Genomic DNA, 14,700 nt, shown 5'->3' with positions numbered 1-14,700 from the left:
TCAGTGCCAGCCTTCCACCCAATTTCTGGCGTTTCAGTGCCAGAATTATTTTTCCCCGGGCTCTTACTGTCCTCAGATGGATTTTGGGTAGTTTGCTCATTTATTGGCTTCCTGCTGCCTTGAGGTGGGGTATTTAATGTTTTCCCACTTCTTAATTGAACTGCTTGGCATTCTTCTGTTATTTGTTTTGACAGCTGCTACTTTGTTTGCTTTAATTGTACTTCCATATTTATATTAGCCATCCTTGTCTCTTGTAGTCTATCCTTGAATTTGGCTAACTTCTTTGTTAGAAAATCCAATTGCTGATTGAATTCAGCAGCTTGTTCTACAGGACTGAGTTCAGCAGTTACTGTTTTAGCCTCTTCTTTCATGGAAGGGTCACTGCTTAGGTACAGATGCTGATTTCTGGCAACTGTATCAATGAGCTCTTGAGCTTCTTCAATTGTTTTTCTCATGTGGATAGATCCACCAGCTGAGTAGTCTAGAGACATCTGAGCTCTTTCTGTAAGCCCATAATAGAGGATGTCTAGCTGAACCCACTCTGAAAACATTTCAGAGGGGCATTTTCTTAGCATCTCTCTGTATCTCTCCCAGGCATCATAAAGAGATTCATTATCTCCTTGTTTAAAGCCTTGGATGTCTAGCCTTAGCTGTGTCATCCATTTTAGAGGAAAGTATTGATTCAGGAATTTTTCTGTCAGCTGTTTCCATGTCTTTATGCTAGCCTTAGGTTGGTTATTTAACCACCTCTTAGCTTGGTCTTTTACAGAAAATGGGAAAAGTAATAATCTGTAGACATCCTGATCTACTTTCTTATCATGTACTTGATGCTACGATTTTAAGAAATTGCACGATCGGCAAAAATTCCTTCCGGCAAGTGCACCGGTTATCGTCAAGTAAAAACTCACAATAGAGTGAGGTCGAATCCCACAAGGATTGGTTGAGTGAGCAATTCGGATTAGAAGTGTGTTCTAGTTGAGCGGAATCAAGATTTAGATGAGAATTGCGGAATGTAAAATTGCATGAATTAAAGAGCGAGAAGCTAAATTGCTGAAATTAAAGAGGGATCGGGGTGATTGCATGAATTTAATTGCAGAATGTAAAGAGAAGTGATAGATCAGAAATGGGGAATTCATTGGGTTTCAGGAGATATTGAGATCTCCGAATCAAACATTTTTTTTATCCCTTCCTCAACCAATGCATTCATTGAATTTTGCTTGGCAATCTTATATGATTGGATCCCAATCCCTTGGCTCACCAATTCTCTCTAAAAACAAACAAATTCCCAATCCCTTGGTTTAAATGTTCATAAGAAGAGATGATGCTCGATCATTGATTATACCACACAGTTTCATGAACCACAATTTGGTAGGATTACATGTCACAATATCCATCCAAACCCCAATCCAATTCGCTGTGAGAAAGCTTCTCTAGCATGAATCCTCCATTCCTTTCCCAAGGTTCCGAAGGATTCCAATTATGGATAGTTTCTTTCCCAAGACAACTAACCAATGGAATTAGATCGAGAAGCTTTCTAACAAAATTCAAGAGAAAAGATTGAAGAAGAAGATAAAAACTATTATTGATTCATTGAATTACAATAGAGCTCCCTAACCCAATGAAAGGGGTTTAGTGAGTCATAGCTCTGAATTCAATTACAAAAAGTATGAAAACTAGAAAAAGTGATCCCCCAAAATTCCCCCCCGAGAGTGCCAACCAACTTAAATTCTATCCTATTTATACACTTTCTAAATTGAGCTTCTGTTGTGTTTCTTGGGCTTTGAGGCCTTTCCCTGATTTCCTTTTGCTTTGGGTTTATAATCCATAATCCTGATAAGGCTGCTGATCCAATTCTGTAACATTCATTGAGCCAACTTAGTGATAATCAAGTAATGACACATGACTCAACAATTTGAGATTCCAGACTCATCAATTCTTCAGGCCCAATCCCATAAACCATGATATTCAATTGGGTTTCATACCAGAGTACGTTTAAGTTAATGTTTGTGCTCAAATGCTAACTTAAACTGCAATATCTTTGGCCCAGAAACCTTTTCAATTAGTGGCGTTTAAGTTGCAGTTTAAGCTTAAACTGCAACTTAAACGTTGGACACTCCTGGAGGTGGTATAATTCAAGCACGTTTAAGCTTCAGTTTAAGGTTAAACTGAAGCTTAAACGTGGAAATGGAAGAAGGCAAGTCTGGAGTGTGGAGTTGTCGACACGTTTAAGCTTCAGTTTAAGGTTAAACTGAAGCTTAAACGTGGAAATGGAAGAAGGCAAGTCTGGAGTGTGGATTGTCAAACACGTTTAAGCTTCAGTTTAAGGTTAAACTGAAGCTTAAACGTGGAAATGAAGAAAGCAACCCTGGAGGAGAATGGTCGAACACGTTTAAGCTCCAGTTTAAGCTTAAACTGGAGCTTAAACGTGGAAATGGCTCCCTGGTGCATTTTTCATTTCTGGCGTTTAACTTCCAGTTTAAGGTTAAACTGGAGGTTAAACGCCACTTTCAGCTTTTCCTCAGCTTTCATGATTTTGGCGTTTAAGCTCTAGTTTAAGCTTAAACTGGAGCTTAAACGCCACTGATAGTTCCCAGCATTATATGGCTTGGTAGTTTGAGTTCCAGTTTAAGCTTAAACTGGAACTTAAACTCCACATGTGATATTCAAGCTTCCTTTTTTGATTTTGTTGCTTCCTTGCCTAGCCTCTTCTTCCCTGAAATCATCCAAACAACTGCATCAAAGTCTTGCAAAATTTCATGAGAAATCTTCCATTCATAGCATTCAAGTAATATAACTAAAAACTCATGGAATTTGCATCAAAATCATACTGTTTGGATGGTTCATTGCTTTGTTATTCATTTAACCATTCTTGGTTACTTTAAGCTCAAGAAAATGCATAAAACAACTAAAACTAACAGAAAAATGCTAGTGAAACTAGCCTAAGATGCCTTGGCATCACAACACCAAACTTAATGCTTGCTTGTCCCTAAGCAAGTCCTGAGTTATTTGAGAGGAAAGTATGAAACAGAAAGCAATTACATTGGCTATATTAGCAAGCATTTGAAGTTCATCAAAAGGGTTTTATGCAGAAAGTTGCAGCATCACTTTTTCATTCTTATCAGGTAAGATTATCACTTTTTCATTGCATCCATCAAACACTGCTATGGCCTCTTTTTATTCTTATGTCCTTGGCACTTTTCTCTTCTTTGTTTTTCTTTTCTTTTTCTTAGAGCTCCTTTGCTCCTTGTTTGCTTAGTGTCATGTGTTGCACAAGCCTTTGGCATTTTCTTTTTCTTATCAGTGCACTACACATATCCACTACAGGCATTTTAGTTCACATTTCTTCTTGAGACATTGGTGCCCAGCACCTCTTTGTGTGACTAAATGTTTTGTATTTAGGTTGCTCTTGATAATGGACTTTTGGTTGATAATCCCGGGTTAGTTAACCCAAGTTACCAAGTGTTGAAACACTCCTCAGAACCTATTCATCCAAGCATATCCTTAATACATAAACACCACAGGCATTTGTCTCAGAAGTTCAAACCATTGGTGCCTAGCTTATTTTCTCAAAAAAAATTTTTTTTTTTTTTGGTTGCCCTTTTTCAGTGGCTTTTTCTTCTTCTTTTTCTTTCTTTTTCATGGCCAAAGACATTTATTCATCAAGATCCATAGACAGTATTCAAACTTCTACACAAAAATGATAATTCTACACTCAATTTCCAGTGATCTGACTAAACAATCAAGCATGCATACCACCACTTAATTCTACTTGATTTGTCACTAATTGAGCCAAGCTACTTTTGTTCAAACTTTTCTTTTATTTTTGGAAACAGAACAAGCATGGCAAGCATTTGTTTAAGAAGGTGAAGTTATATCCAAACATCTAGGCATTCACTTTATTCAAAGCAGTAAACAGACACTCATACTAAAAACTTCACATTCCAGAAAGATTCAACAATTACAGTTTAAACCAGAACAAGCATGCTTTTGTTTGCCTTTTAAAGAATGGTCAAGGAACACCACCACCTTGTGAAATTTCTTGTTTTCTCTTTGTTGCCAGGAAACAATTTGATTTCTCCTTCTTCTCCTAGTTGTTGCTTCATGTTCTTTCTCAGATCCTTGTTTCCTTTCCTGCAAAGAGTGATGAAGTTGCTTGCTTCTCAAGCACTTGAGTGGTTAGCTCAACTATGTATGGGCAAGTGTCTGAGTCTTAAGTTGGTGTGTGAACACCAAACTTAGTCTTCTACTTACTCCTCTGCTCTTTGAGTCCTTGAATTCTCCTTGGAATGAAGTTGCTGCTAAGGATTTTAAGCATTCCTGTGATTGCTTAGAATGGTTGTTCCTTTCATATAATTCAAAGGTTGTTGTGTTCAGTTGATCTGTGTGGTGGAACACCAAACTTAGAGTCACACATTCCCCTTTGAATTATTGATCCACGAATTCATTGTTTGGTGTGAAACACCAAACTTAATTCTTTGCAATGCACAGAAACTACTTCACCTTTTTATTGAAACAAATAAAAGAAACAGCAAGGGAGTATTACCTCAGGTTGGGTTGCTTCCCAACAAGCGCTTCTTTAACGTCATTAGCTTGACGGTTGCCCCTTGTTAGGGTGGATTGTAGTGCTTGATGTCCTCTTCTCTCACTATGAAAACGTCCCCATTTGATTCCTTCATGATTTCCAAATGTTCCATAGAAAGAACTTTCCTGATTGTGAACACTTGAGGGAGCTGGGAAGGAATGGTTTTGAGGCCAGGTGGGATTGGCAGATAATGACTTGATATCACTTTATCTCCCGGAGAGAAACCTTCAGTGGGAATTTTCTTGTTTCTCCACCCTCTTGGCAATTTCTTTATAATTCTTCCCTTTCTCTTGAGGATTTCTTCATTGACCCTTATGCCAGGAGGATCCTTCTGATCTGTTTCTATTGATTCTTGTGGCTTTAACTCTTGCAATTCTTGTTTGCCTTCCAAGGACTATTTCAGAGTTTCAGCTGCTGGATTTCTTTCCTCCAAACACAGATGGCTACTATCATCCTTAGGCTTTTCAGGTTCTGGTTCAGGCTCAGATGCAGGTTTGAAAACATTGAAAATGAGCTGTTCATCATGTATTCTCAAAATTAGCTCTCCTTGTTCTACATCTATGAGCGCTCTAGCAGTGGCTAGAAATGGCCTTCCCAGAATGATAGGGTGTAGGTAGCTTTCCTCCATGTCCAAAATGACAAAGTCTATGGGGAAGAAATAATTTCCCACTTTCACCAGCACATTCTCAACTACCCCTTCAGCTTGCTTCTGAGTTTTGTCAGCCAGTTGTATGATTACATCAGTGGATCTCACCTCATTCAGTTGTAGCCTCTTCATAAGAGTCAGAGGCATCACATTTATGCTAGCTCCTAGATCACAGAATCCTCTGTCAATTTTTGTTTCCCCTATGATGCAGGGGATATGAAAACTTCCTGGGTCTGTTTTCTTAGAGACTATGTCCTTCTTGATGAGGGCACTGCATTCTTTGTTCATTATTACAGTTTGTCCTCCCTTCAAAACTCTTTTCTTGCTCAGCAATTCCTTTAAATACTTGATATGTGTAGGCATCTGCTAGAGAATCTCAAGGAAGGGAATATTGATATGGAGAGACTTAAATGTCTCTAAAAACCTTGAATAGGTTTTCCCTTTTTCACCTCCTCCTAACCTCTGAGGAAATGGTGCTTTTGGTTGGTATGTTTCCAGCATGCCTTTTTGCAGTTCCTTGGCTTGCTCAGTTTCACTTTTCTGCTTAGCTTCTTCCACACCTTCCTTCAAGATTTCTGGCTCCTGTTCTGAGGGTCTGATTCCTTCTTCTTCTGAGACTTCCTTCAATATGGTGATGGCCTTGCATTCTTCCCATCTCACTCCTTTTTGTTCCCCTTTAGGATTCTTTTCTGTGTCTCTAGGGAACACTGCAGTTGACTTGGGGGCCTGTTGAGATAGCTCTCCTACTTGAGACTCCATCCTCTTGAGTTTTTCACCATGGTTCCTTAAGGTAGATCTCACATCATCCCTAAAGCTTTTCAACTCACTTATGTCCTGACCCATGTTTGCCAGCATTCCTTCTATCCTGTTTAATTGATCTTGAAATTGTTGGTTCGGATTAGGTTGGGTAGGTTGATTATTTTGGCCATGATATGATGGTTGGGAGTAAGTGTTTTGTGTGGCTTGGTATGATCTTTGGTTGGAGTTTTGGTATGTGGACTTGTTATGTTGGTTTTGCTGGTTTCTCCACCCAAAGTTTGGGTGGTTTTTCCAGCCTGGGTTGTAAGTGTTGGAATGTGGATCATATGGTTGCCTTTGTTGATTTCCTACATAATTGGCCTCTTCCCAATCACCTCCTTCAGTGCTTACTTCCTCTTGATCTTGTGTGTGTATTGCAGCCACTTGCTTTGTTTCTAATTTCCTGGTGAGCTCTGCTAGTTGCTTGGCAAACACCTTGTTTTGGGCTAAAATTGTATCAACATGGTTCAGCTCCATGACTCCCTTAGTGTGGTGTCTCTCTGAAGCATAGTAGTACTCATTCTAAGCCACTGTCTCAATCACTTCAATGGCTTCTTCCACAGTCTTTTTCCTGTTCAATGAACCTCCTGATGAATGGTCTACAGCCTTCCTTGATTCATAAGAAAGTCCATCATAGAAAATATGCAATTGCACCCAGTCATGGAACATGTCTGGTGGGCATTTCCTTGTCAAATCCTTGAACCTCTCCCATGCCTCGTAGAGAGTTTCACCATCTTGTTGTCTAAAAGTCTGAACCTCAGATCGAAGCCTATTGACCTTTTGTGGGGGTAGAAACGTGCCAGAAACTTGCTTTCCACCTCATCCCAAGTTGTTAGGCTCCCCCTTGGGAATGATTCCAGCCACTTAGCTGCCTTGTCCCTAAGTGAAAATGGGAACAAGAGTAGTTTATAGGTATCTTCCTGGACTCCATTGGACTTCACAGTGTCGCAAATTCTCAGGAATTTTGTGAGATGTTGGTTTGGATCTTCATTAGCACTCCCACCAAATGAACAATGATCCTCCACAAGTGATATTAGCTGTGGTTTGAGTTCAAAATTGTTGGCCTGAATGGGTGGTTTCTGAATGCTGCTACCATAATTCCCAGAGGTTGGGTTTATGTATGAACCAAGAACCCTCCTCTCGGGAATGGCATTGTTTCCATCAGCTCTCTCATGGTTGTGAACTTCTCTATCCATGTTGAGATCTAGAGCTTCCTCAAAATTGTCCTCAGATTCTCCTTCAGATTCTTCTTCTCCCAGTACTCTCTTCCCTCTTACTTCCCTTCTAAGTTTATGAAGGGTCCTCTCTGGTTCGGTATAATGAGGAGTTGATGTCTCTCCTCTCCTACCTGTCATACAAAAACACAGCACAGGCAACAAACAAGTGAAATACTCTTGGTTAATGGAAGAGTATGGTTAGAACAGTTGAGGAATTAATTCAAATAGTTAGTGAGTCAGTGAGTTAGTTGCTTGAATTTAAAGGCATAAAGAAAGAAAGCATGTAACAGAGTGCAGAAATTAAAATTCAACAAGTAACTTGAACTGAATTAACAAAGCAAGAAAAATGCTCAATCTAGTTAACTTCCAATTTGAGAATTGTCAATCGAAAACCAATCCCCGGCAACGGCGCCATAAACTTGATGCTACGATTTTAAGAAATTGCACGATCGGCAAAAATTCCTTCCGGCAAGTGCACCGGTTATCGTCAAGTAAAAACTCACAATAGAGTGAGGTCGAATCCCACAAGGATTGGTTGAGTGAGCAATTCGGATTAGAAGTGTGTTCTAGTTGAGCGGAATCAAGATTTAGATGAGAATTGCGGAATGTAAAATTGCATGAATTAAAGAGCGAGAAGCTAAATTGCTGAAATTAAAGAGGGATCGGGGTGATTGCATGAATTTAATTGCAGAATGTAAAGAGAAGTGATAGATCAGAAATGGGGAATTCATTGGGTTTCAGGAGATATTGAGATCTCCGAATCAAACATTTTTTTTTATCCCTTCCTCAACCAATGCATTCATTGAATTTTGCTTGGCAATCTTATATGATTGGATCCCAATCCCTTGGCTCACCAATTCTCTCTAAAAACAAACAAATTCCCAATCCCTTGGTTTAAATGTTCATAAGAAGAGATGATGCTCGATCACTGATTATACCACACAGTTTCATGAACCACAATTTGGTAGGATTACATGTCACAATATCCATCCAAACCCCAATCCAATTCGCTGTGAGAAAGCTTCTCTAGCATGAATCCTCCATTCCTTTCCCAAGGTTCCGAAGGATTCCAATTATGGATAGTTTCTTTCCCAAGACAACTAACCAATGGAATTAGATCGAGAAGCTTTCTAACAAAATTCAAGAGAAAAGATTGAAGAAGAAGATAAAAACTATTATTGATTCATTGAATTACAATAGAGCTCCCTAACCCAATGAAAGTGGGTTTGGTGAGTCATAGCTCTGAATTCAATTACAAAAAGTATGAAAACTAGAAAAAGTGATCCCCCAAAATTCCCCCCCGAGTACCAACCAACTTAAATTCTATCCTATTTATACACTTTCTAAATTGAGCTTCTGTTGTGTTTCTTGGGCTTTGAGGCCTTTCCCTGATTTCCTTTTGCTTTGGGTTTATGATCCATAATCCTGATGAGGCTGCTGATCCAATTCTGTAACATTCATTGAGCCAACTTAGTGATAATCAAGTAATGACACATGACTCAACAATTTGAAATTCCAGACTCATGAATTCTTCAGGCCCAATCCCATAAACCATGATATTCAATTGGGTTTCATACCAGAGTACGTTTAAGTTAATGTTTGTACTCAAATGCTAACTTAAACTGCAATATCTTTGGCCCAGAAACCTTTTCAATTAGTGGCGTTTAAGTTGCAGTTTAAGCTTAAACTGCAACTTAAACGTTGGACACTCCTGGAGGTGGTATAATTCAAGCACGTTTAAGCTTCAGTTTAAGGTTAAACTGAAGCTTAAACGTGGAAATGGAAGAAGGCAAGTCTGGAGTGTGGAGTTGTCGAACACGTTTAAGCTTCAGTTTAAGGTTAAACTGAAGCTTAAACGTGGAAATGGAAGAAGGCAAGTCTGGAGTGTGGATTGTCGAACACGTTTAAGCTTCAGTTTAAGGTTAAACTGAAGCTTAAACGTGGAAATGAAGAAAGCAACCCTGGAGGAGAATGGTCGAACACGTTTAAGCTCCAGTTTAAGCTTAAACTGGAGCTTAAACGTGGAAATGGCTCCCTGGTGCATTTCTCATTTCTGGCGTTTAACTTCCAGTTTAAGGTTAAACTGGAGGTTAAACGCCACTTTCAGCTTTTCCTCTGCTTTCATGATTTTGGCGTTTAAGCTCCAGTTTAAGCTTAAACTGGAGCTTAAACGCCACTGATAGTTCCCAGCATTATATGGCTTGGTAGTTTGAGTTCCAGTTTAAGCTTAAACTGGAACTTAAACTCCACATGTGATATTCAAGCTTCCTGTATTGATTTTGTTGCTTCCTTGCCTAGCCTCTTCTTCCCTGAAATCATCCAAACAACTGCATCAAAGTCTTGCAAAATTTCATGAGAAATCTTCCATTCATAGCATTCAAGTAATATAACTAAAAACTCATGGAATTTGCATCAAAATCATACTGTTTGGATGGTTCATTGCTTTGTTATTCATTTAACCATTCTTGGTTACTTTAAGCTCAAGAAAATGCATAAAACAACTAAAACTAACAGAAAAATGCTAGTGAAACTAGCCTAAGATGCCTTGGCATCAGTACTGTATCAGCAATTTGTAAAAACTGTGCCAGAAACTCTGTAGGTTCTTCCTGTGGAAGACTGGAATACTGGCAACTTTGCTGCACCATGATAATGAGCTGAGGATTCAACTCAAAGCTACTGACTCCAATGGAGGGTATACTGATACTACTCCCATATGAAGCAGTGGTGGGGTTAGCATATGACCCCAGAGTCCTTCTGAACTATTCATTTCCACTTAGATCCATGATGGAGAAGGGGAGATGATGTAAAATAGAGAAAAAATATTTTTGTTTATTTATTTATTTTGAAAGTAAAATAAATTAAAATAAAATAAATAAAAATGGGTGAAGATTTTCGAAAAATGGAGAGAGAGAAAGAGAAAAAAAATATGGTTAGGAAGTTTTGAAAAAGGTAAGATTGAAAGGATTTGATTGGAAAAGATATGATTTGAAAAAGATATGATTTTTAAATTTGATGACTACTTTAATGCTAATTTTTCGAAAATTATGAGTGGAATGAAGAAAAGATATTTTTTTTTTTATTTTTGAATTTTATGATGAAAGAGAAACACACAAATGACACAGAACTTAAAATTTTTAAATCTAAAGCTCCTTGTTTTCGAAAATTTTGGAGGGAAAACACCAAGGAACACCAAACTTAAAAATTTTAAGATCAAAACACAAGAAAGACTCAAGAACACTTTGAAGAATCACAAGAACAACAAGAACATGAAGGTAGCACACCAAACATAAAATTTTTAGAAAACCAAAATAAAATTTTCGAAAATTATCAAAAGATTAACAAGAAAACACCAAACTTAAAGTTTGGCACAAGATTTAATCAAAGAAAAATTATTTTTGAAAAGAAAGATTTTATAACTAAGAATAAAACTTTTTTTGTTTTAAAAAGAAAATAAAAACATGCAATTGACACCAAACTTAAAATATGAAACTAAACTCAAACAGAAGAACTCAATTATCAGTTTATAAAATTTTTGAAAAATTAAAAGAAAAGAGAAAATAAGGATTTAGAAAAAGAAAATTTCAACCAAAAACAATAATAGAAGACTCTAAACCAAAAAGAAAAATTTTTCCTAATCTAAGCAACAAAATGAACCGTTAGTTGTCCAAACTCGAATAATCCCCGGAAACAGCGCCAAAAACTTGGTGCACGAAAATTACTTCACACTATGTAATTCCGCACAACTAACCAGCAAGTGCACTGGGTCGTCCAAGTAATACCTTACGTGAGTAAGGGTCGAATCCCACGGAGATTGTTGGCTTGAAGCAATCTATGGTTATCTTGTAACTCTTAGTCAGGAAAACAATTCACTTATCAAATTGAATTACGAAAAATACGAGATTATGAAATAAATACTTATTATGCAGTAATGGAGAATATGTTGGGGTTTTGGAGATGCTTTGTCTTCTGAATTTAAGCTTTTCACTTGTATTCCTCTTCCCTCATGCATGCAAAAGTGCAAAGTTCCTTCCATGGCGAGCTGTGTGTTGGTGGATCACCGTTGTCAATGGCTACCATCCATCCTCTCAGTGAAAAGGGTCCACGTGCACTGTCACTACACGGCTAATCATCTGTCGGTTCCCACTCATGCTGGAATAGGATCCATTGATCCTTTTGCCTCTGTCACTACGCCCAACACTCGCGAGTTTGAAGCTCGTCACAGCCATCCAATCCCAGAATCCTACTCGGAATACCACAGACAAGGTTTAGACATTCTGGATTCTCATGGATGCCGCCATCAATCTAGCTTATACCACAAAGATTCTGATTAAGGAATCTAAGAGATACTCATTCAATCTGATGTAGAACGGAGGTGGTTGTCAGACACACGTTCATGGATTGAGGAAGGTGATGAGTGTCACGGATCATCACCTTCTCTATAATTAAGCGCGAATGAATATCTTAGATAGGAACACGCATGTTTGAATGGAAAACAGAAATAGTTGCATTAATTCATCGAAACATAGCAGAGCTCCTCACCCCCAACAATCGAGTTTAGAGACTCATGCCGTTAAAAGGTACAAATTTCAGATCTAAAATGTCATGAGATACAAAATAAATTTCTAAAAGTTGTTTAAATACTAAACTAGTAACCTAGGTTTACAGAAAATGAGTAAACTATGATAGATAGTGCAGAAATCAACTTTTGGGGCCCACTTGGTGTGTGCTGGGGCTGAGACTAATGCTTCTCACGTGCCTGGGCTGATTTGGGCATTCAACGCCAGGTTGTAACCTGATTCTGGCGTTGAACTCCAACTTGTAACCTGTTTCTGGCGCTGGATGCCAGACTGCAACATGGAACTGGCGTTGAACGCCAGTTTACGTTGTCTATCCTTAAGCAAAGTATGAACTATTATGTATTGCTGGAAAGCCCTGGATGTCTACTTTCCAACGCAATTGGAAGCGCGCCAATTAGACTCAAGTAGCTCCAAAAAATCCATTCCGAGTGTCGAGAGGTCAGAATCCAACAACATCAGCAATCCTTTTTCAGCCCAAATCAGATTTTTGCTCAGCTCCCTCAATTTCAGCCAGAAAATACCTGAAATTATAGAAAAGCACACAAACTCATAGTAAAGTCCAGAAATATGAATTTTTCCTAGAAACTAATGAAAATATACTAAAAACTTAACTAAAACATCCTAAAAACTACATGAAATTAACCCCAAAAAGCGTATAAAATATTCGCTCATCAACACCATCTCCATATTTCCATCAAGATGAACCACCTTCCTATTATGAAACCTTCCCCCAAAATGATGAACCCTCCTATCCACCCCAAGCTCCAATGGATGATTCTCTCACTTTATAACTTCAAAGGCAAGAAGAGATGAAAAGGGAGGTCTTAGAATCCACGACGACCTTGATAAAGGCAGTAAATATTTTAGCCTTCAGGTACTCATGCACTCAAGGCACTTCCATTGCCAATTGTGAAGAATCAATAGAAAAGCGTAGCATGAAGAAGAGATTAGAAACTCCGGTGGAGAATAAGGAATGGGATTTTGTATTGGAACAATTGGATGAAGCTATGATTGTTGAAGAAAAGGAAGAAGTGGTTGAAGACCTAGGAGATGCGGAGCCACTATGGGAATCTCAAGAACCTCCATCCAAGAAGCTCGAAATTGATGTTGAGGAGGGTGTACAACCTCCAAAGCATATCATAGTTGGAGACTTTGAAGAGGTTAATCAAGAGATGGAGTCAATCATTAATGAATTCTTGTCTAAAATTGAATCATTCCCATTGGGTATGAATTTGAGGTCAACAATGACAACTCTACACCAAGTGACATTGGTGACTTTGTTGAAGATTCTTCCAATGGATGTGAAGTTGATGTTGAAGTGGACTTCACACAACCTCCAAGGTTTGATTTAATTGATGATGAGGAGGATTTGGAAGAAGTTGACGAGCAAGAAGAAGTTGAAAGAAGTTGTCAAGTGGAAGTCATCAAAGAAGAACACAAGGGAGTGAAGCTTGTAAGGCCGTTGAAAGTATTTCTCCCCAAGCCATCACCATCTATTCTTTCATTCAAGTGGGTAAATCTCTCATCGCTAAGCTTTATGATTCCACTAGAATATGGTTTGCTTGAGACGGATGGACAACTCAGAGCTCTTTGTGGCTTTAAGAGCAAAAGGGAGATAGTTAGTGGTTGGCATTGCAAATCGAAGTTCATGATGGTTGCATGTTCATAGTTTGATTGCAAGGATTGGTGTAGAGCTAGATTGTTTGGGTCTAGAAGTAAGAGTTGGTGCTCTGAGGAGAATTCTATGTGCTTACCGTCCAATTAGAACCATGATGATCAATTAGAAGATGGGTGTGAAAATAATATATAGGATCCCGGATCACAACATCAAGACAAATTTTGGGAGCTCATATCTTGGGAAGAACTTTCCCCAAGGTTGGTGAAGTCGGTTGGAAATTCTGACAACCGTTTAAGGAGCAAGCATCCTTTGAGGTTAAAGGATGAATACAAGCATAAGCCGCCATGACACAAGGAGCTTCCCAATTGTCCAACTTAAGGACAAAAACTAAAAGTGCTAGGTGGGAGACACCCCACCATGGTAAACTCTTTCCATTCTCTTACAGATATAATCAATGAGTGACTTGAGTTGCCATTGTAAGTAGTTTTTCTTCTTTGAATATTTTTGTTTTAATGCTTTAGTTGTTAGCTCGTTTAAATTGCACATGTATCTTGAATTGTATTTTGCTTGTAGTGTAAGTTTTGTGTGTCTTATATTTGAAAAGTTTTTTTGAAAAACCAAAGATTTGTTGTTAATTTGAATTTTGGTTGGTTTTGAGTTGTAGAGAGTGTTAGGAGAGCTTTAAGCTCTGTTTTAGTGCTCTTAAAAAAAAGGGGGAGGGGGGGCAGGCACGCGTACGCGTCGATGTGCCAACATAGCCCCCATACATTTTCCAGAGAATTGTGCCTACTTCATGCCCACTTTGTGCGTGAGGCACAAATCCATCCCACACGTACGCATATCTCACGCGTACGTGTCACCGTGCACTCTCTCCCTTCGCGCGTTAGTGTCAAGGACACGTACGCATCTACTCTCTTTTCTGCCACCCACGCGCACGCGTCAGGGATGCGTACGCGTGGAGTCAAAATCGTTAACACCCCTGACGCGCAAGCTCTAGCCAGACGCGTCCCTTTCCCCTCTCAACGTTCCATCTCTTCTTCTCCCTTCAAACTCAGAACTACCATAACCACTCCCAAGTCTCTTCAACCGCCACTATCGGCCACCACTCCGGTGACCAACCCACCGTCGATCGTTCTCTTTTCCCCTTTATCTTCTCGTTTTTCCTCTTCTATCTTCCCTTACCCTTCTCAGCTTTTCACCTTCTCTACCACCAACAGCACTGCCGTGGTCCCTCATTGCCGCATGTAAACTCCTTTCCATCA

At 38.9% G+C, this 14,700-nt stretch overlaps 1 non-coding gene across 1 annotated transcript; it reads left to right on the top strand.

Annotated features, from left to right (window-relative positions):
- Positions 1-6,693: 6,693 nt before the first annotated feature.
- Positions 6,694-6,797, top strand: LOC148577619 (small nucleolar RNA R71). Its single transcript, XR_015903231.1, has one exon. It is a non-coding gene; the product is annotated as a small nucleolar RNA R71 (small nucleolar RNA).
- The last annotated feature ends 7,903 nt before the right edge of the window (positions 6,798-14,700 follow it).

This window comes from Arachis ipaensis, chromosome B1 (genome assembly GCF_059453495.1).
Source record: "Arachis ipaensis isolate K30076 ecotype BB chromosome B1, ASM5945349v1, whole genome shotgun sequence".
Lineage (NCBI taxonomy): Eukaryota > Viridiplantae > Streptophyta > Magnoliopsida > Fabales > Fabaceae > Arachis > Arachis ipaensis.
This window is presented reverse-complemented; position numbering and strand designations above follow the sequence as displayed.